Source organism: Callithrix jacchus, chromosome 14, assembly GCF_049354715.1.
Source record: "Callithrix jacchus isolate 240 chromosome 14, calJac240_pri, whole genome shotgun sequence".
Taxonomy (NCBI): domain Eukaryota; kingdom Metazoa; phylum Chordata; class Mammalia; order Primates; family Cebidae; genus Callithrix; species Callithrix jacchus.
In genome coordinates this window covers 43,051,193-43,072,291 of record NC_133515.1, presented here as the reverse complement: position 1 = coordinate 43,072,291, position 21,099 = coordinate 43,051,193, and the positions used below count along the sequence as shown (strand labels likewise).

Below are 21,099 nucleotides of genomic sequence, written 5' to 3'. Positions count from 1 at the left end.
TTGTTACTCAGTAACCTAAAGACAGGCAGGGCTGGTTGGGTGAGGTCAGAGCAGCAGGCCCTTACTATCACTTAGGGTACCTTGTTAGCTTTTCTGAGTTCACTTATATATAAAAATCTTACTTCCTAGATTGTCTCTTTGAACTAAACTAGAAAAAGGAATGCAGTGTTATATTTGGTATTATGTTTGCCTTGGCATATTAAAAGTCCTAAAAGAGAGGATTCTTTTAGAGGACTGTGATAGAAATTACTAGGACAAAAATGAATGTGTCTCCCTTTCCCATTCTTAAAAGAAACTTAAACTCATAAAACTAGGTTAATTATTCACATTACAAAAGATGTCATTATTTGATGAACAAGGTTACTAAAGAGCTCCTTTTCAGTCAATGGCACAGCAAAGTAGTTGCCTAACTGCTCTTCTCCAATCTAAACAACTCGATTCTTTCAGACTTTGGTCATATGAGCTTATTTCCATCTGTTTGACTATTTAAGTTGTTTTATCCTGAGCACCAATCATTTATCATCATACACTGTAACTGTGATAACCAGCACAGAGCACAATATTCTCAGAATCAGTCAAGACAAAGGAAACTTAAGAAAAGGAACACATCGTGGAGCTTGAAGTCATTCTCTCAAGATATCCCACCGGTTTCAGAAAATGTGAGCATATGATGGGAAATATAGGAGTCCCCACTTTTCACAAGGACACATAAGATACAATGTCTTAGCAAGGCACATCATGGCATGGTAATTATCAGACATAAACATTTTTAATGCCTTAAATGGAAATAGCCTTTGTCAAAAATGCTTTGAAGCCAAAGGCGCTACAAATTCTGTAACACACACACCCTTTGGATATTTGCCAATGGACATTTGCCATGTCATTGGCGCCTAACAAGGACACAGAAACTCTAATTCTCTAAGTATATCAATAGCATTATTGAGTATTATATTTACAACAAGGGAGAAAAATAAGCCAAAAGAATAAATTGGGGATTTTAGGTAATAAACTGCAGGTCTATGTAGGGTTACCTAGAAGTAAGCTATAAAGTTTATTCATGTATTTATTACACAAATAATTATTTATTGCCTCTTATTTGTCCACTTTTCTTATCCAAAAAATGAGAATAATAATACCATCTACCTCATAGGGTTATTGTGATTAGACTTTAAATACTTATAAATATGTCATTAACACAGCCTGACATGTAGGAAGTACTAAATAAATATCATGTACTACTATTATAATGGAGCCAAGTACAAAGATCTGGGATACGTTTTGGAGGATTGAACCAACAGAATTTGCTGGCGGACTGGTTGAAAAAGTTAAGGAAAGAGAAACCAAACACAACTCTAAAATCTTTGGCTTGAGCAACTGGGATGATGACATAAGGAAAATGCAGAGAGAAATAGTTTGAGTAACAAAATCAAGAGCTCTAATAGGGTCATTTAGGTTTGATCTGAGATGCCTGTAAGACATCCACGTAGAAATGTCAAGGAAGCATTTGAGTATACAGGTTCTCAGCAGTCTACCCAACCCTACTGGAAGTAAGATCCAGAAATTGGCAACATCAGCATCACTGCAAGCTTATTGGAAATGCAAACTCTCAGGCCCTGCTCCAGACCTATGAGACAGGAATCTACATTTTAACAGGATCCCCAGGTGATTCGCGTGCACAGTAAAGTTCCGGAAGCAATGAATTAGAGTTCTGGGGAGATAGGGACTTTGGATTCATCAGGACATAAATGGAGTTGAAAGCCAAGGCCCAAAAGAGCTCCCCAGAGAGAGTGTATAAGGAAGGCAAAGTGGTGCAGGGCAAAGGTCTCTCACACTTAGAATTCTGGTGGAGGAAAAGGAACTGCACAGAAGAAAAAGAGGAATAGCCAGCAAGGCAAGCGAAAACCAGGAAAGGACAGTATTCCAGGCCAGATAATCCAAACGTCTCAAGAAGTGGTCAACTGTGTTGATTGCTGCTAACATGTCAAGTAAGATAAGAATGGAGAAGCCACTAGATTTGGCAATATAGAGGTCATCTTCAATGATCTTGACGGGAATAGCCTCAGTGTCACAAACAGGACAAGTGTAAACAGTGGGGAACAGGAAGAGATATGGAGCAAAGGCAACTCTTTTTTTTTTCTTGAGACAGAGTCTCCTTCTGTCATCCAGAAGTGGAGTGCAGTGGTGCGATCTTGGCTCTCTGCAACCTCTGTCTCCCAGGTTCAAGTGATTCTCCTGTCTCAGCCTCCCGAGTGGCTGGAACTAGGTGCCTGCCACCACACCTGGCTAATTTTTTGTATTTTTGTAGAGATGGTGTTTCACTGTGTTAGTCAGGATGGTCTTGATCTCCTGACCTCATGATTTACCCACCTCAGCGGGATTATAGGTGTGAGCCACCACACCCACTGTGGCAACTCTTTGAAGGAGTCTTGCTGAGAACATAAGGGAGAAATGGGAGGAGGAAGGAGGGAAGAAAGAGGCTGATGATGCAGAAAAAAGAAAGGCCAATTGCAAGGTAGTTTTTGAGATAGTAAGAGGGAAAAGGGCCCAGAGCTCAGAAGAAAAGATGGCCTCTGATAGAAGCAGGGGACCCTCAACCCAGAGCAGTATGTCAGGGTATGGGGAGAGCGGGGTTGGAAAGTGGGAAGATGGGGGAGCTCTCAGCTCACTGTTTCTGTTTCTGTTTCTCAATGAAGTTGGAAAGGCCCAGCAAGGTGGGTGGGACAGAGAGGAAAGGAAATTTGGAGAAAAGAGGAGTGAATTTGTCATTCTGGAAAGTGGGAAGGTAAATGCCTTAGAATTGCCAGGTAGTACAGGATGCTTTTTTGAGATTTCTGGCCACGCATTTTAAAAACCCCACGCTCTTCCATAACATTTCCTCCAAAATGTCCTCATGTTCTAAAGCATAGAGGCATAAATCACAAGAAAGTATGTTTTCTCCATCAATTCTCATTATTCCTGTAAGCATTTTATTACATTAAAGGTCACCGTCAGCAGAGCAAGGCTAGACAAGGGAGTCATCATAGAGCCACAGCAAGATGATGATACAAAGGGACAGAAGCCTTCTGTCCCCTCCATGAGATTTATGGCTGAGGAGTGAGGCAGGAATTAATGACCTGAAAACACAAGATGCCTCAAGGGAGGGAGTTCTTACAATTCACAAGAAGCTAGGAGATCCCTCCTGAGACAAGTGCTTTGGTAAACAACACCAAGTACTGTTAATTGCCTTTAATTGAGTTTTGAACAAGCCCAAAGTCAATAATACCTCCTTGGTTACCTTCCTCCCTGCTTGGAAGCCAATGGAATGTAACAATCACAGAATTCTTTGCAGCATTTCCAAATTCAGTACATAAAGCCCACTTCTGTGATACACAGATGAAGAGGCTGAAGCGTGGCTCTCCCCCAGCACCCTGTTGCCCCACAGCACTCTCTCCCACATCCCAGGTTCACAGGGCCTGGGTGCACATCTTCTCAAGCTCTATAGCCACCTCCATCTATTTCCACTCTTTCAAAAACCCCATCACCTTGGAAGCACGGTCTTCTAACTTGACTTCCTATCACCCCTCCTTGTGACTCTCCTCTACTGCTCTCCCAGCCACTCCCCTCATTCTCCAATGACTCAGCTCCTGGCTGACCATGTTCCCCTCCACCACTCTCCTTACTCATTCCTGCTGACGTTGACATCTACACAGTGACCCACAGACACCCACTATCACATCTCCATGGCCTCCAATGCCACTTATCTCTTCTTCCAACCCAGCCTCACCCTCTCTGGTGGTCACACCCTAGATCTTGCTGCCACCAAGATCAACACCTTCAAGGTGTGGGTGTCAACATCCTATTCTTTGACCATCCCCTTCTAGCCCACCTACTCTGGCACCCCACCTCCTAGCAATTCTTCAACATCTCTGATACCTGCTAATCACTTTTTAATTATCTACCTCCAAACTCTACTCTTCCCACTTCTTCTCATGTAGCTTAAATTAAACTATCCATCTGGGTAACCATTCCCTTGCAAAACACTTCTAACTCCTCTGCCCTCTCTCCCTCCATTGTTTCCAACTCACAGAGCCCCCACCCTTGGTTAAACCTCATGTGACCCTGCACCTGCCTGCATCTGAGCCATTGACCCTTGCACAAAACTCTGCGGACTAGACTCACTTCGAATAACCCTCTACACCTTTCAAATGATTTCTTAACATTGCCAAGCAACCTGCCCTTCCCTCGAAGTACAGACGCTTCAACAGGATCATTTCCCACCTTCTCATCTCAAATCTCCCTGACTCCATCCTCACTCCATTCTTGGCCAATGATGTAGCCTCAAATAGCATAATGAAATGCCTGCAATCAGCCAGCACTAGCTTGTCCTCTGATCCAGTCTTACTAACCCACTGTAAACAGTTCACTGCTACCTACCAAGACAGCCTTCCCTGACCACTCTGGCTAAAGCAGGCTCCTCAAATCACTCTCCCTCATGTTAAAATGAGTCTATTTTCTGCACAACAGACATCAATGCTTGACACTGTTTATTTGTATGCTTAGTGTCTGTCCCTCCTTACTAGAGTGTAAACTCCTGGCTCGCAGCATCCCCAGCACTGCACAGTAACCACACATAGAAGGTGTTCAGTAAACACTTGTTGACTGACTGATGTGCGGAGTTGAACCATACACACTTACCTACCACTGTGACCAATTAATTACTCGTCATCTAGTATACCTGCAGCAAATTTAAATGCACTTTTTCTTAAACATTTTTTATTTAGCCCTCCTTCCCTCTCCTCATAAAAATTAACAGTGGGGCTGCTATCCAGGTCAAATTTATCTATTTTAAAAAATGTTTGGCCGGGCGCAGTGGCTCACGCCTATAATCCCAGCACTTTGGGAGGCCGAGGTGGGTGGATCACGAGATCAAGAGATGGAGACCATCCTGGCCATGGTGAAACCCCATCTCTACTAAAAATACAAAAATTAGCTGGGTGTGGTGGCACGCGCCTGTGGTCCCAGCTACTCAGGAGGCTGAGGCAGAAGAATCGCTTGAACCCAGGTGGAGGTTGCAGTGAGCCGAGATTGCGCCACTGCACTCCAGCCTGGCGAAAGAGTAAGACTCCGTCTCAAAAAAAAAAAAAATGTTTATGGCCAGGCACAGTGGCTCATGCCTGTAATCCCAGCACTTTGCGAGGCTGAGGTGGGCAGATCCCAAGGTCAGGAGTTTGAGACTAACCTGGCCAACATGGTGAAACCCCTTTTCTACTAAAGATACACAAAATTAGCCAGGTGTGGTAGTACACACCTGTAATCTCAGCTACTCAAGAGGCTGAGGCAGGAGAATCGCTTGAACCCAGGAGGCAGAGGTTGCAGTGAGCCAAGATGGCACCATTGCACTCCAGCCTGGGTGACAAAGTAAGATTCCCTCCCCTCAAAAAAAATAATAAAATTCAAACTTAGAATAAGCAAACTTTTAAAAACGGAATTAATATTACAGCTTGTGATCCTCCCTCCCTCTCTAAGGAAGGAGCCCTCACAACACAGATCACAAAATCCTCCAGAAAAGGGGTCTAGAAGCAGCCAGTGCAGGAGGTAAGAATGAGACCCCAGCACCTAACACTGTCTCCCCTGAGCATCACCTTCCTTTCAGGCAACTCTCCCCGCACCCCTCCAAACCAGCTCACCTGTTTTCCTTTGAAACTAAGAAAATACTCCTTCCATGTTTACCTGAGGATGGCAGTGTTTTACTAATATTTAAAAGATAAGCAAAAAGGTACAGTGGCTCCTGCCTGTAACCCCAGTACTTTGGGAAGCCGAGGCAGGCAATCACTTGAGGTCAGGAATTCAAGATACATGACAAAACCCCGTCTGTACTAGAAATACAAAAATTAGCTGGGCATGGTGGTGAGCGCCTGTAGTCCTGGCTACTTGAGAGGCTGAGGCATGAGAATCACTTCAACTCAGGAGGTGGAAGTTGCAGCAAACCAAGATTGTACCACTGCACTCCAACCTGGGCAACAGAAAGAGACTCTGTCTCTAAATAAATAAATAAAAATATTAAGCAAGCTAGCAAAAAACAGAAACTATAACATTTAAGCACATGAAAAGATGCTTGGTATCACTGACCATAGGGACATGAAAATGAATACCACAGTGAGATACTATATACCTATCAATGATGTTTAAAAATTTTTTTAAAACCTGGCCATGCCAAGTATAGAGCAACTAGCACTCTCATACATTGCTGCTGGGAATGTAAAATGGGACAGTCATTTTAGAAACAGTTTGGCAGTTTCTTAGAAAGTTAAGCAGACTTACCATAGCCACATGCAATCCCACTCCTAGGTACTGACGCAAGAGAACCAAAATCTTATGTTCACAAAAAGAGCTGTATGCTAATATATATGGTCACTTTATTCATAATTGTCAAAAATTGGAAACAGCCCAAATGTTCTTTAATAGGTGAATAGCTAGTCAAATTGTGGTATATCCATCTAAAGGCATATTTTTCAGCAATCAAATGGAATAAACTATTAATATTTATAACAACATGATGAATCTCAAAAACATTATGCAAAGTGAATGGAGCCTGACGCAAAAAGCTATACTTTATAATCCCAATTATATGACATTCTGGAAAAGACTAAATCAAAAACAGATGGGTGGTTGCCAGGGACTGTGGTTAGAGAAAGAGCATTCACGCTAAGGGAATGAGAAATATTTCCTCTATCTTGATTGTGGTGGTGATTGTTACATGACTATATACGTGTGTGTGTGTGTGTGTGTGTGTGTGTGTGTCAAAATTTATAGAACCACACCTCTAAGAAAGAGGAACTTTACTGTACATATATTCTCTCTCAATAAAGTTGACTTTAAAAAACACAAGTAAATAAATTAAAAAGAGACTTTCTGTATAATACTTGGGGTAACACAATAACAAATAATACCAGCCACACAAACAGCATCAGAACAAATCTCTTTTAAAGAACTGGTTTCTGGCTGGAATTACAGTGGCTCATGCCTGTAATTCCAGCACTTTGGGAGGCCAACGCAGGAGGATCACTTGAGCCCAGGAATTCAAGACCAGCCTAGGCAACATAGTGAGAGCTTGTATCTACAAAGAAATTTTAAATATGCAGTGGATGTGGTGGTGCACACTTGTAGTCCGAGGTACTCAGGAGGCTGAGGCAGAAAAACTGCTCGAGCCCACAGGATTTTGAGGCTGCAGTGAGCTATGATTACACCACTGTACTCTAGCCTGGGTGACAGAGTGAGACCTGTCTCTTAAATACAAAGAAAGAAAGACAGACAGAACTTTTTCTGATCCTCAGTAGCTGTACTCTAGTATTGAAAGAATTCACATGATTACTCAGTACCTTGCCTGGTACCCCAGGTTCATTTCAAGGTGCCATCTTGCTGCTTGCTATCTGGGAGCCAGGCAGTCACCCATCTCAGCTGTGTTTTCAATAGGGCACAAAGGATCTCACTTCAGATCCACAGCCCTTGAGGCCCTCTGATTGGGAGCATGAAAATGACTGACATCCTGAAAGACAGATTCCACCCTTGCAGCCTTATCCAAGTGTCTCACCCATACCATCTTACAAGAACAGCCAGCAAAAAAAAAAAAATTACTAAATCATGTGATGACTATACAATGGGGATTACAAAGTAGGAATGGAAATCTTTCTCAAAATCTACATTTAAAAGAATGTTTTATCAGGTAAAAGGTAATGGAGGATCTCAAATAGGAGAGACACCAAGATAGTTCTAGATGGGCATGGGCATGTGGACAAGCTCTGCAAATAGAAGCCCCTTTTCTTGACGCCGCATCCCCCAGGACTTGCACTTTCTGGGGATGCATCTACCCATCGGTAACACATCTGTGAACCCAATTCAGAACAATAAAAGCCATCCTCCTTTGCATAAACTGATGCTATAGATCCACTTTATCATATTGTCAACTTAATTAAGTATTGCCTCCTGGGTGTCCCAGTTGCAAAATCTATAGATTTTGGTTTCATTATTATAAATCAACTTAACAGATTCACCTTTTGACAATATTCTCTAGCTATTTTCAATAGTTTGAAGTTGACAAAAGTTTAACGTCACAGTTCATGATTAAAAGCTCTAATCTTAATAAAACAGCAAAATAGTACAAAACAATAGACATTATTACGGGAAAATTTGTAAATAAACAAAACTAGAGAGCAGATTACAAAAAAATGCCAAGTACCTATGACCTGGCTTCAGAGTAGACTGCAGTCTGCCCAGTCTAGGTTACCCCTCTTGTCCCAGAGTAATTATTAACAGCATGTCCTCTCACTCTAAAAAGTGTGTCCATTTAGATGACAGATTATACCCAGTCTCAACAATTATCAACTCATGGTGTATCTAACTTACCTCTAATGCTCATCTTCCCATAAAAAAAATTATTTTGAGACAAATCCTAAACAGTCTACCATTCTACTCATAAGTATAATAGACTTTTTAAGAAGAGATTTTAGGTTTTCGACATCCTTAATCTTGATGTATCTTCCATTGAGAACTAAATATAACAAATACAGGCTTCAACTGTAACTTTACAGCCTATAACTTTAACAGTTAAGATACATAGCAGAATCCCAAAAACTGTCTTAATGATCATTGCTAAGGCCGAAAAATGAGGCAATAATCTCCAAAGAGATGAAAACATAGCAGCAGCTGTTACATGGTGGTAACAGCCTTATGTACAGAATGGAGAGAGTCAGGTGACACCATCAACAGTGGAAGGAATGGGAAATTTGGTTGTAATGAGTTGTGGGGATGGGAGTTGTGGGGATGGCCAGAAGAGAGGTGAAGAGATGGAGATGTGGTGAAGTAAGCTTCAACCTTGAGGGTTTTTTTGGACAGAGTTTAGCTCTTCTTGCCAGGCTGGAATGCAATGGCATGATCTTAGCTCACTGCAATCTCTACCTCCCAGATTCAAGTGATTCTCCTGCTTCAGCGTGGCATATGCTACCACATCCAGCTAATTTTGCATGTTGGTGAGGCTGGTCTTGAACTCCTGACCTCAAGTGATCCACCTGCCTTGGCCTCCCAAAGTGCTGGGATTACAGGCATGAGCCACTGCACCTAGCCGCTTCAACCTTGATTTTTATGGCAGAAAGTCACTAGACAATGATCACAGTTGATACATTCAGAAACAGCAGTATATGTATATTATTTTGAGACACAGAGGTATCTACAGCAGAAGAAAAAAACACAGCTAAAAGTGGTTTGCCTGTGGATAAGGGATTTGGGGTGAGATTTGGGCAGGGATTGTTGCTTTTTATTAGAAGCCCTTCAGTCCTATTTGATTTGTTAAGTATGAACAAGCATTGCCTTGAAAACTAAAAGTTTGGGGAAAGGAGATGAAGAAAGAAAAATAACGGTATATTTTATGAAATAAGAGGCAATCTCACACACAGTATGGTAGGAATTAGTGTGGAATGGTTAGGCTGGATACTGCATAACTATGGTAACAGATGTAGCTAATTTAGGACACAAATGAGGGTGTTGGAAAGATTTAAGAGAAATATGGTGTTGAGAGGGAAGGAGAATAAATTCTAAAAAAAGGGATGCTGAGATAATCAGTATAGATGCTCTGCCACCTGACACAAGGAAAGGAGGAAGTGACCAAACCCACCCTCACTTTTCCTGTCTTTTCACAGTAGATTTTTCAAAATAAGCCCCAAGATACTCTTATGGGGACTCCATGGTGAGTAAAGAAAGCAAACATGATAAAATTCATCCTCAATAAAATAACACAGGCAGAAAATTACATCCATTGTTAAATGAATTTCTGTTTCATAAAGCCTCCATGCCTTTCAAAGTTTAATAACTTCATTTGTTTCTTGAGAAAAACAATTTTAAAACAACACTCAGATGCCCTTGTATTGATTTTCCCTTCAATACAATGATTCACAATCAAGCACAAAGATTTAACTACTTTTTCAAAATTCCACAGAAAATTACCAAAGGAATGTAAAAATAGGAACAAATCTGCATCACTCTGGTTACCAGGGAGGCTGCCATCCATGTGGCAGGAACTATGCATGATCAACATCTTTGCAACACTGATTCTTCCCATCCTGGAACATGACATTCTGTTTCTTAAGTAAATATTGCTAGTGCATATTTTCTATGAAAATTGTCCATTTCATCAAGATTTTCACAGAGGTTAGGATACGATAATGCATATTGTTCTTAGGATTTCAGATCTTCATGCTGTTCCATATGCCATTCTAGCTTTGTGAATTTTTTTGCCTTTTTATCTTAATTAGGCTTTCTGGAAGTTTGTCTATTTTATTGGCTTTCTAAAAGAACTAACTGACTAGATTAAAGATGGGGAGAGGGCATATAAGGAAGTGGAAAGAGTTGCTTTTGGAGGGGCCAGGAGGGTGGAGTATGTTCAGAAAGATGGAGTGGTTTTCAGCCTACCTAGGGGATATATCATAAAGAAAGAGGAGAAGCAGTAGAGGTAGGTAAAGAGCTTGGGCTTTATCCGGAAGGTAGAAAAACAATGAGATTAGATTTTTGTTTTAAAAAGATCAACTATGCAACAGGGTGAAACATTGTCTCTACTAGAAATTAAAAAAAAAAATTAGCCAGGCGTGTTGGCATATACCTGTAGTCCCAGCTATTTGGAGGTTGAGATGGGAGGATTGCTTGAGCCCAGGAAGTCAAGGCTGCAGTGAGCCATTATTGCACCACTACACTCCAGCCTGAGCAACAGAGTGAGAACCGTCTCAAAAAAAAAACCGATAAACTATGGATGGAGGAAAACTGGGCTGGAAGCAGGGAAGAAGGTGGGGGGAATCTAAAATAATCCAGGGTTTCAGCCAGGAGCAGTGTAGCCATGTGAAACAGAAACCCAAGTAAAGTAGCCCAGGCAGAATGGAAGGCAACCTCATCGACATGGAAACCAAAATCTAGCCTAGACTCAGAAAAACTACTAGAATTGTAATCAATTCAGGGAGCCATGGGGATGGGATGAAGGATGTCAAATGGTCCTTAGAGCGGCTTCTGATAGAAGCCACAGGGATTTACTACTTGGCCTAGTAGGTTTTTTCCAGCCACTTCAAGGCTGGAAAAAAGACACAGAGAAAATCATTCCAGGTATTAAATGGAGCTATGAAATTTGTTTTCAGGTACTTACATCCTAAGTTCCCTGGCCTCCAGATCCTGCCCTGGAAGCTTGCAGGATGAAGCCCTTTGTTAGATCAAATACATTACGGGTATTTACTGCTGAGTAGAATAACATTTATTTATGTACTTTTGTATTTTTATTTTTAGCTGCATCTGGTGAAGTGATCAGAATCAACCTTGTTTGAAGCTGGATATATTAAATGCCCACTTTACTGGGAGCTCCCTCAGCACATGTCTGAGGAACTGAGGGTGGTATGGTTTGGATTTTTGATCCCTCCGAAGTTCATGTTGAAGGAGGTGGTGCCTCGTGGGAGGTGTTTGGGTCATGGTGGCAGATCCCTCAGGAATAGCTTGGAGCTATTCTTGCAATAGTGAGTGATTTCTCACTCTTTTCGTTCCCATGACAGCTGGTTGTTAAGAAGAGCCTGGCACCTCCCTCACCTGCCTCTTGCTTCCTCTCTCACCATGTGATCTCTGTACATGCCAGCTCCCCTTTGCTTTCTGCCAGGAGTGAAAGTGGCCCGAGGCTTCCACCAGATGCCCAGTCTTCCAACCAATAGAATCATGAGCCAAGTAAACCTCTTCTCTATAAGTTACCCAGCCTTAGATATTCCTTCACAGCAACACAGACAGACAAAGACAAGGGTCTGCCACTCCAGGTGGCAGTGCTAATAGAGTTCCCAGGGCCCCTGGATTTATATACCTTATCCCCACTCCACTGACCTTACCACAGCCTGTCTAGCCCTGTTGCATTGAGCCTGGGGATACTAGCAATTAACTGAGAGGACATCACTGCTTCTTCCCAGGAAACCCCCTTGTTGATGCTCATGGGCTGGTTGATGTTGGCCAGCACCATCTGTACTTTACCTTTACAGAATCCTTAAAGAATCTAGGCCCATTGTTTCTTCTCTTCTCTAAAACTCAAATCAATGTTTTCCTTACTATGTTTGTCTTTGGCCATTTTGAAGAAAGGAAACGCAAACATTTAGGCCCATGATGCCATCTTGAAACCATCTACGTATGTGCGTTTATAACCCTGTACCTGCAACCTGGATCTCAGGTCCCGGCCCAGACACATACATACATCTGCCTCTCTACTGGCCACCCCCACCTCAAACTCATCTTGTCTAAAACTGACCACTGTCTTCCACAAATCACTTCCTTCTTGGCTGTGCTGGATTCCCCAGTAATCAGACAAAGTGAGTTTTAGAGCACCAAGTAAAGCAGGGCTCCAAATCTCTTGGAATAAATTTGATACATATTTTTGAAGTATCAAAGTTGTCACCATGGAGATGTTATAACATTGAATAAGATACAAATGGTACAGTTCTGATTTTTTAAAGTTTAAGAGAAACAAGGCTTGTTAGGGGACGCAAATTTAGATTACAAAATTATCAAAGAAAGCAAGAAAATGGTTACCATAAAAGGAAAGTGAGTAGTTACCTCCAGGGGAAGGAGGGTGTGGTCCAAGGGTGCAATGGGCTCTGGGAGCTGGCAGTGTCCTGCTTCTTGACCTGCATGGTGTTCACACGGACTTTCACTTTATAATATTTTGCTAAACTGCACGTTTGTTTCATGTCTTTTTCTATATCTGTGTTATATTTTATATATTTTAAGGTTTTTTTTTAAATAAAGTACTCATTACAAGGGAAAGAAACAAAATTTCGTGGACTTTCATATAGTTATTTTGATAAAGTTGGCAATGAACTTATCTTCCATCATACAAAATGCCAGAAGACAAAAGAATATTTGGAGTTTTTAGGTAAAAAGATTATGATGAAGAAGTATATGCCCCAAAAGAGTAATGTTACTGCGAGAGGGCAACATAAAGAAGTCCTTAGGCAAGCAAGAACCACCAGAATATATTACCCTTTCTAAAAAAGATTCCAGCTAATCAAGAAATAAGTAAAAATGAATACTGAGCCTAGGAAATAGACTGAGTGTTGTAACCTATCTAACTCTCAGTCTAAATAGCAGCTGTGAGTATGGTTAGAAAACATAATATAAATGTCAAAAATAATTCTGGAAAACAAAAGCAAATTCTGAATCTAAAAGCCCAGATTTTTTTTTTTTTTTTTTGAGGAGTCTCGCTTTGTTGCCAGGCTGGAATGCAGTGGTGCAATCTTGGCTCACTGCAACCTCCACCTCCCAGGTTCAAGCAATTCTCCTGACTCAGCTTCCAGAGTAGCTGGGATTACAGATGCGCACAACCATGCCCAGCTAATTTTTGTATTTTAGTAGAGATGGGATTTCACCGTATTGGCCAAGCTAGGCTTGTCTCAAACTCCTGACCTTGTGATCCACCCGCCTCAGCCTCCCAAAGCGCTGGGATTACAGGCGTGAGCCACCATGCCCAGCCTAGGCCAAGATGTTTTTAGGTCAAAAAGTTAGTGAAAGTAGATGGGCAACATGAAAGAAATTAAAGCTGGGCACAGTGGCTCACACCTGTAATCCCAGCACTTTGGGAGGCCAAGGCAGGCAGATCACCTGCAGTCAGGAGTTTGAGACCAACCTGGCCAACATGGTGAGACCCTGTCTCTACTAAAAACACAAAATTAGCTGGGTGTGGTGGCAGATGCCTGTAATCCCAGCCACTTGGGAGGCTGAGGCACAAGAACTGCTTGAACCCAGGAGACAGAGATTGCAGTGAGCTGGATGACAGAAAAAAAAAAAAGAAGAAATTAAAGTATATTAAATCTCTCATTATTACGAAAGACAACTATATTTTTAATGTCAATAAAGACTAGTAGAAAAAAATGGACAGATAACTTCCCTTTTAACTAAAGAATAAGGGACTCTTACAGTACATTTAAATTAAGAAAGGGGGTAAGAAAATAGTTTGGAATTTTTTTAATGTAAAATAAAATTTTAGAATATCTGTGACTATCACATATAATAAACATAAATTTGGTCACAATTGGATTAAAAATCTAATTATGATGCTTAAAATAGATTAAAATGACATTAAAGAAGAAAGAGAATGAGTATCATGCCAGGGTAATGGAAACAGAAAGAAGGCAGGACCAGGTTTCTTACCACACAGTAAAATTTAAGACAAAAATAAAAATACAGAGAGACAAAGAAGGTTTAGAAATATGGAAGATTCCCTCTGCAATGGAGAGTCAAGGGTCACAACGTTTGCATCGCAGAGAATGATCCGTCATCCCCATTTGCCTGGCACTGTCCTAGCTTTTGCACTGAAAATCCCTCATCCCAGAAAACCCATCGGGTGCTATAAAACCCGAAGTGATACAGCATCAAATATAACTATGCAAAAATAAATTAAATATACACAAATATATGTTTATCATATATAATTACATATATTATGTATCAAATAAATATATCAATATACCTGTACATATGATATACATATGGATTTAAAGGTATATGGACATGGTAAAGGACATAGTAAAAGAAAAGCGGTCAAAAATATCATCTGAGTCTCTTGTATTCTTTGACAGAACCACTTAGGTACAAAGAAAAGTTTAAAATAATTTTGAGTAATATAATCAATAAACTTGTTTGAATCTATAAAGTGAAGTTGACACTCTACAGAGGATACACTTTCTCTTCACCTCTTTCAGTAACATTGGCAAAGCTTTCCTAGGTAGTTTATCTTGGAAGACATACCAGGATGAAATCTTTACTAGAAGCTTGCCATTTCATGGGTCCTGTTTGAGTCTGGAAGATTTGGTGGTGGCTGTCGTTGAAGACAGGCAGTTTTTCATATTACTGCTTTAAAATTCTTTCAGGCACCGGGTGCGGTGGCTCAAGCCTATAATCCCAGCACTTTGGGAAGCCCAGGCAGGTGGATCACAAGGTCAAGAGATCAAGACCATCCTGGTCAACATGATGAAACCCCATCTCTACTAAAAATACAAAAAATTAGCTGGGCATGGTGGCGCGTGCCTGTAATCCCAGCTACTCATGAGGCTGAGGCAGGAGAATTGCCTGAACCCAGGAGGCGGAGGTTGCAGTGAGCCGAGATTGCGCCATTGCACTCCAGCCTGGGTAACAAGAGTGAAACTCTGTCTCAAAAAAAAAAAAAAAAATTATTTCAGGCTAAAACTATAGCAGCCAAGGTATATGGAGTCAAATATTGTGGCTGCAATCTTTTCTAAAGATTCAAATTTCTATCCAAGAATCTATGTGTGCCCTGTACATAGTTTAAAATGCTTAAACTATATTAAAATCCCTTTTGGAGGAAAAAATTTCTCATAGACCTCATGGTTGACCTAAGTCACTTTTATTAAAATGTAACTTAAATATATATACTCATAAATACCAGTTCTAAACACCTATGCTTTATAGCTTCTATATTATTAAAATATCAAAACAATGTACAAATAAATACAACTATCAACTTTAAAATATCAAATTAATAAAATTTATTGCAATAGATAAGTCTTTCACATGTAACAACTCATTAATTCTTATATCACCATGAAATCAGTGCCATATATTTATTCCCATGTTATCATAAGAAACTGAGCAGCAGGGAGGTTGAGTAACTTGCCTAAAGTCTCACAGTTAGTAGGTAGAAAAATAATTTTTGAAGTCACAGTCTGATGTTACTTAACCATCAGAACAAATTACTCATCTTTTTTTTTTTTTTTTTTGAGACAGAATCTCGCTCTGTCATCCAGGCTGGAGTGCAGTGTTATAATCTCAGCTCACTGCAACCTCTGCCTCCAGGGTTTAAGTGATTCCCCTGCTTGAGCCTCCTAAGTAGCTGGGATTACATGTGCCCACCACCACACCCAACAAATTTTTGTATTTTCAGTAGAAACAGGGTTTCACCATGTTGGTCAGGCTGGTCTGAAACTCCTGACCTCAAGTGATACACCTACCTCGGCCTCCCAAAGTGCTGGGATTATAGGTATAAGCCACTGCACCCGGCCCTGTCTTATTTTCTTAGATGTAGGGTACCTATTGGGGAGTTACTAAATATGCATTAAATGAAGATCTAATTCAAATATTGTTAAAATCCACAACAGCAATTTTTTGTTGTGTTTTTACTATATCTGCTGCTAATAAATTGCTGCAAACCTGATCCATACAAAGGTAGAACTGGCATGAGATCTTCAGTCCCTGTCAGTAGAGCAGTGATCACCAGGAGCTGTACTTTTGGAGTTGGCAAGCTGTGTGTGCCCTGTGTGGACTCATTCTCTCTACTATTCAAACTCCCCATTCCTTTACCCGGGCTGTGGCTGGAGCCACCAGGCCTGCCCCTGGCTCAAATGGAAAGATACAAAGGCAAACACAGACTCCAGCATCAGTTTAAGGCTTGCCATCAAGATGATCCAGAACACATTTTTATTGCTAATTATTTATGATTATCACTGGAATAGGTTAGGCATGGTGGCTTATGCCTGTAGTCACAGCTACTCAGGAGGGAGAGGCAGGAGGATAGCTTGAGCCCAGGAGGTCCAGACTGCAGTGAACTATGATCATGCCACTGCATTCCAGCCTGGGCAACAGAGCGAGATTCCAACTCAAACAGTCTGGGTGACAGAGCAAGACTCCTCCAAAAAACAAAAGATTATCACCGGAGTAAAACCACTAATGTCAGAGAATCCTTCAAAATACATATATCTTCAGAACCCCAGGGGGTGAAAGACCTGTGACATGTTATCATTAGCTCACACTGAGGGTCACTGTAAAAAACAACCCTATGAAACTTGGCCTTGTGTCTGACAAGGAGATGACTGGAGTCATCATTTCAAACACTTTGTCATATCAGGAAAAAGTTCCTTTGTGGTCTCAGAATCAAGAACTGTTGGCCGGGAGCAGTGGTTCACACCTGTAATCCTAGCACTTTGGTAGGCAGAAGCAGGCAGATCACTTGAGACCAGGAGTTTAAGACCAGCCTGGCCAACATGGCGAAACCCCGTCTCTACTAAAAACACAAAAATTAGCTGGATGTGGTGGCACGTGACTGTAGTCCCAGCTACTGGGAGGCTAGGCATAAAAAATCACTTGAACCCAGGAGGCGGAGGTTGCAGTGAGCCAAGATCATGCCACTGCATTCCAGCCTGGGCGACAGAGTAAGACGGTGTTTCAAAAAATATAACACATAAAAAATAAAAAAGAATTGTGTTTTTATGTTCTGGCCGTGTAACGTTTTGTGTTTTTCTCACACAGCTGTTATCACAATTTATAATTATATATTCATTTGAGAGATTTTTTTTTTGAGACATTGTCTCACTCTGTCATCCAGGCTTGAGTGCAGTGATGAAATCTCAGCTCACTGCAACCTCCGCCTCCCAGTTTCAAGCAATGCTCCTGCCTCAGCCTCCCGAGTAGTTGGGACTATAGGGGCGTGCTATGACACCTAGCTAATTTTTTCTATTTTTAGTAGAGATGCGGTTTCATAGTGTTAATCAGGATGGTCTCCATCTCCTGACCTCATGATCCGCCCACCTCGGCTTCCCAAAGTGCTGGAATTACAGGTGTGAGCCACCTCGCCTGGCCTCACTTCCTGATGAATGTCCATTTCTTGCATTTGTCTTTAAGTGCCCATCAGGACAGAGACCACATTTATCTGCTTTCTCCCTTTGTTCCCAGACCTCTCACAGAAACTGACACGTAGTAAGTCCACACTGAATGTTTGTTGAGTGAAGAACTGTGTGAATGAGTTAATAAATAAATAAAACATATAAGCCATGGGCTGGTCAATTTCTTTTTTGCTTATGCTATAAGGAATTTTAGAGCTGGATTTGTTTCCTGCCCATAGCCAATGCAGAAGGTCTTATGCTCGTTCATGTTTTTGTATCAGCCTCATTCTTAAACCCATTTTATGACTCTACCCTTAGTTTCCTTTTCTTTTCTTTTCTACTTCCCATATACTTCCAAGTTAGGCTGCCTTGCCATATTTATGAATCCCTGTAAACTGCCTTAAATCCCTTTGTGGAACAGATGGTAATAAATAAATACATCTACCATACTTTCTTTTTTCCCATCTACTTCCAAGTTAGGCTGCCTTGCCATATTTATGAATCCCTGTAAACTGCCTTAAATCCCTTTGTGGAACAGATGGTAATAAATAAATACATCTACCAAAGCCTTTTTTATATGTATTTAAAATCTTAACACTAAACCCATTGCCAGCAAACACATTTGCTCATCTGTAAAGCTTAAGAATAGCTGAGATTTGCTAATTCCATCACTATACTAATATTTAAAACAAATTAAATCCAAATCTAGAAACCACAGCATCTCAAGTCAGGCATTGTTGTATGTTTGTATGTGACAACCATATTTCTAATAAGGCTAGGCAATTTGGTGGACAAGAAAGAATATAGGCCTTACTAAAAAATTCTTAACAGATTTTGGATCAAAGAATAATTTATCTTTAGCAGTTTTTCAAAATGTGTTGACATCATATTAATAATGAAAACTTTGCTCTTGTGCCCTATGCAGGGAGTCGGGGAGGGGGGCTGGGCAAGATCAGGATCTATAGGAGAAAAGTCTCTACAGAGAAAAGTTTGATCACATCACACAATTAAGGCAGAATATTATAAAGTAAAAATATTAAATGGTCTAACTCCCCCTTTTAAGTCTCTAACATATTCATATGCTAATGGAGGTATTATCTGCAAGTGTGTAATGTCATCATTCTCTTCTTTGGTGAGATTCATTTAAAGCATTTTTTACTTCAAATGCTAACTAGCTATTTTTCTCTTAAAACAGAACATAACTTTGAAGTCCCATTAATGAGAACACCCCTCACTGTACAAGTTAGACATCTCAGGAATCCCAGCTAGATCCACAAACCAGATGTGAAAACAGTCGCTTGCACCTTCTCCAATCCCTTTGCTTCCTCCAGGATGCCAGACTAACCACTCCTTTTGGGTTACTCAGAAAGCATGAAATGTGCATTTAGGAAACTGAGATTCGATTTCTATTATTGATAAAGCTCATCTGAGTCAGTTGAATCTTGGATGACAAACGACAGGAGGGAAGAGTGGGTTTAAGGAAACAGATGGATAATAAGCGAGTATTAGAGATAATGACAGTTTTTAAAAGAATTTGATAGGATGTGGGCTTTAACTTGCTTTTTTTAAATTCTCTATTGTTATTTCCTATTTTCTATTTTTATTTTTGGGCAGGAGATGGAGATTAGGGGTGAGAAAAGGAAGGAAGAGAAAAGGAAAGACAATAGGCCAGACCCGAGAGCCTGATCTGCATCCCAAAGCAGTCTGCCCCTCCCTCCCTTCCCCACAACACCAAGTAGGCTTCGGTGGTGATTTCAAAACAAGCAGACACCGTCTCCCGCCTCCGGGACCGGGGATGGCCTCCGCCCCGGCTGCAGAAAGGGAGGGGAGGGAAGATGGAAGATAGGAGAGGAACAGACTGGCAAGACCCCCTCGGGGACCATGGGGTTTTTTTCCCTCCAAAGTGGTGGAGCCTCATAAAATCCAAACCCACGAGGCCCGCTCACGTGCCTGTTGCCTGGATCTCAAGGTGGGCGGCTGCCGACACCGCACCTGCTCGGCCCGCCCCTGCGTCTGAGTGCGGTGCTGCGATCTCGCAAGGCCCCGGGAGACGCGCCCAGCCCCGCCAAGCCAGCTCCGCACTGCTCCAGCGGAGGGCTGCGGCCAAGCTGGAAGGGAAGGGTGGGGAGGGGAGGGGAGGGGAGGGAAGGGGAGGGGCGGTCCCGCCTGGCGAGGAGAGGCGAGGATTGCCGCCCCTCCTTTCGGACCCAAAAGAAAGCCCCACCTGTCAGTCGTTACGCTGCGGGCGAGGGTCCCACCATCCCTAAGCAGGGGCCAGCGCTTGCAACCCCGATTTCCTAAGCACCTCCGATGCTACATCATCACCAGAAACCTTGAGGCTGAAAACACACAGCCGCAGGTCAGGGCTGCAGCGCAAACGCGCTCTGCAACAGACGCGCCCCACCTGGGCCAAGCGGCTCCCGCCACGCCGAGGGATGCCAGGGTCTCCGCGCCAGGAGACCAGCGACCCCAGGCAACCCACCAGGCCTGCTCCCCAGACCTTACCTCCTGCGCAGCATCTTAGCCATCTCTGGTCTGCCACTGCGTGTTGGTTTTGCGATTTTATGGGGTTGGGGGGGTGCGCTTAAAAAATCCACCTAGCTAATCTTCAGAGCAGCGTTTTCTGCCCATGCTGCAGCCCGCGCTTGTCAGAGCTGCCGGAAGATCCCACAGCAGTGCAGCGGCTCCGCGGCGGCGGCACGGATGACGCGCCACGGACGCCGCAGCTCCTTGACAAAAGACTCGGCTTCCCGCTCGTCCCTCACAGCCCTGCGGTCAGAATTAAAGCCATTTCCCGCACGAGGCTAGGAGGAAATGAGAGATCTCCCGGCCCTGCGCGCTGACAAAAGGCCGCTGCGCGGTACCCACAGCGCCCCCTCCAGCGGGCCGCGCGGGCCGCCCGAGGGCCGCGGTGCTGCAGTGCCCCCGCCCGCAGCGCCCCCCACCGCCCCACAGCGGCCCCGCCCCACAGCAGCCCCCAACGCCCCGCAGCAGCCCCGCCCAGCAGCGCCCCCCACCGCCCTGCAGCGGTCCCACCCTACAGCGCCCAGCTCCAGGTAGCGCCCCCTCCCGCGCCGCCGCAAACCCCCAGCCAGGCTTCCAGCCCCGTTCCACACCAGCTCCGTACCGCTCGCTGCCCGTGACACCCAGAGCTAAGTAGGGGAGTCTGTTACTAGGGAGAAAATCTGAAGCAGAGCTCCCTTGGGGGAATGTATCCTCCCTGGAAGGAAGAAAGAAAAAGTCTTACACTTGGAACATTTATTTTCATCTGGAAAGGACATCCAGCTTTCGGAAGATAATTCTATTCATGATTTTAATAGCAATTGTTTGACTGAATGTCAAACCAAAATTCTCCCAGTCCTGATTCTCACTCCCTCTTCAACTAAGACAAAAATTTTGTTGTGGCCCTGCCCTTGGGGGCTGTGAGCACAACGCTCTCCAGCTCTCACTA

General features: G+C 42.7%; 1 protein-coding gene across 9 annotated transcripts in view; it reads right to left on the bottom strand.

Annotated features, from left to right (window-relative positions):
* The window catches only part of ADD2 (adducin 2), a 118,742-nt gene extending 97,920 nt beyond the window's left edge, over positions 1–20,822 (bottom strand). For 3 of the 9 annotated variants that reach the window (XM_078349109.1, XM_078349113.1, XM_078349115.1), the window contains exon 1: positions 20,776–20,822. The gene's annotated coding sequence lies outside the window, so the exon portion shown is untranslated. Of the gene's footprint in view, positions 1–19,598; positions 19,760–19,872; positions 19,990–20,153; positions 20,602–20,775 lie in introns of those variants that run through there. The other 6 variants (XM_078349107.1, XM_078349110.1, XM_078349114.1 and 3 more) reach the window with 3 other exon arrangements.
* Between the last annotated feature and the right edge of the window lie 277 nt (positions 20,823–21,099).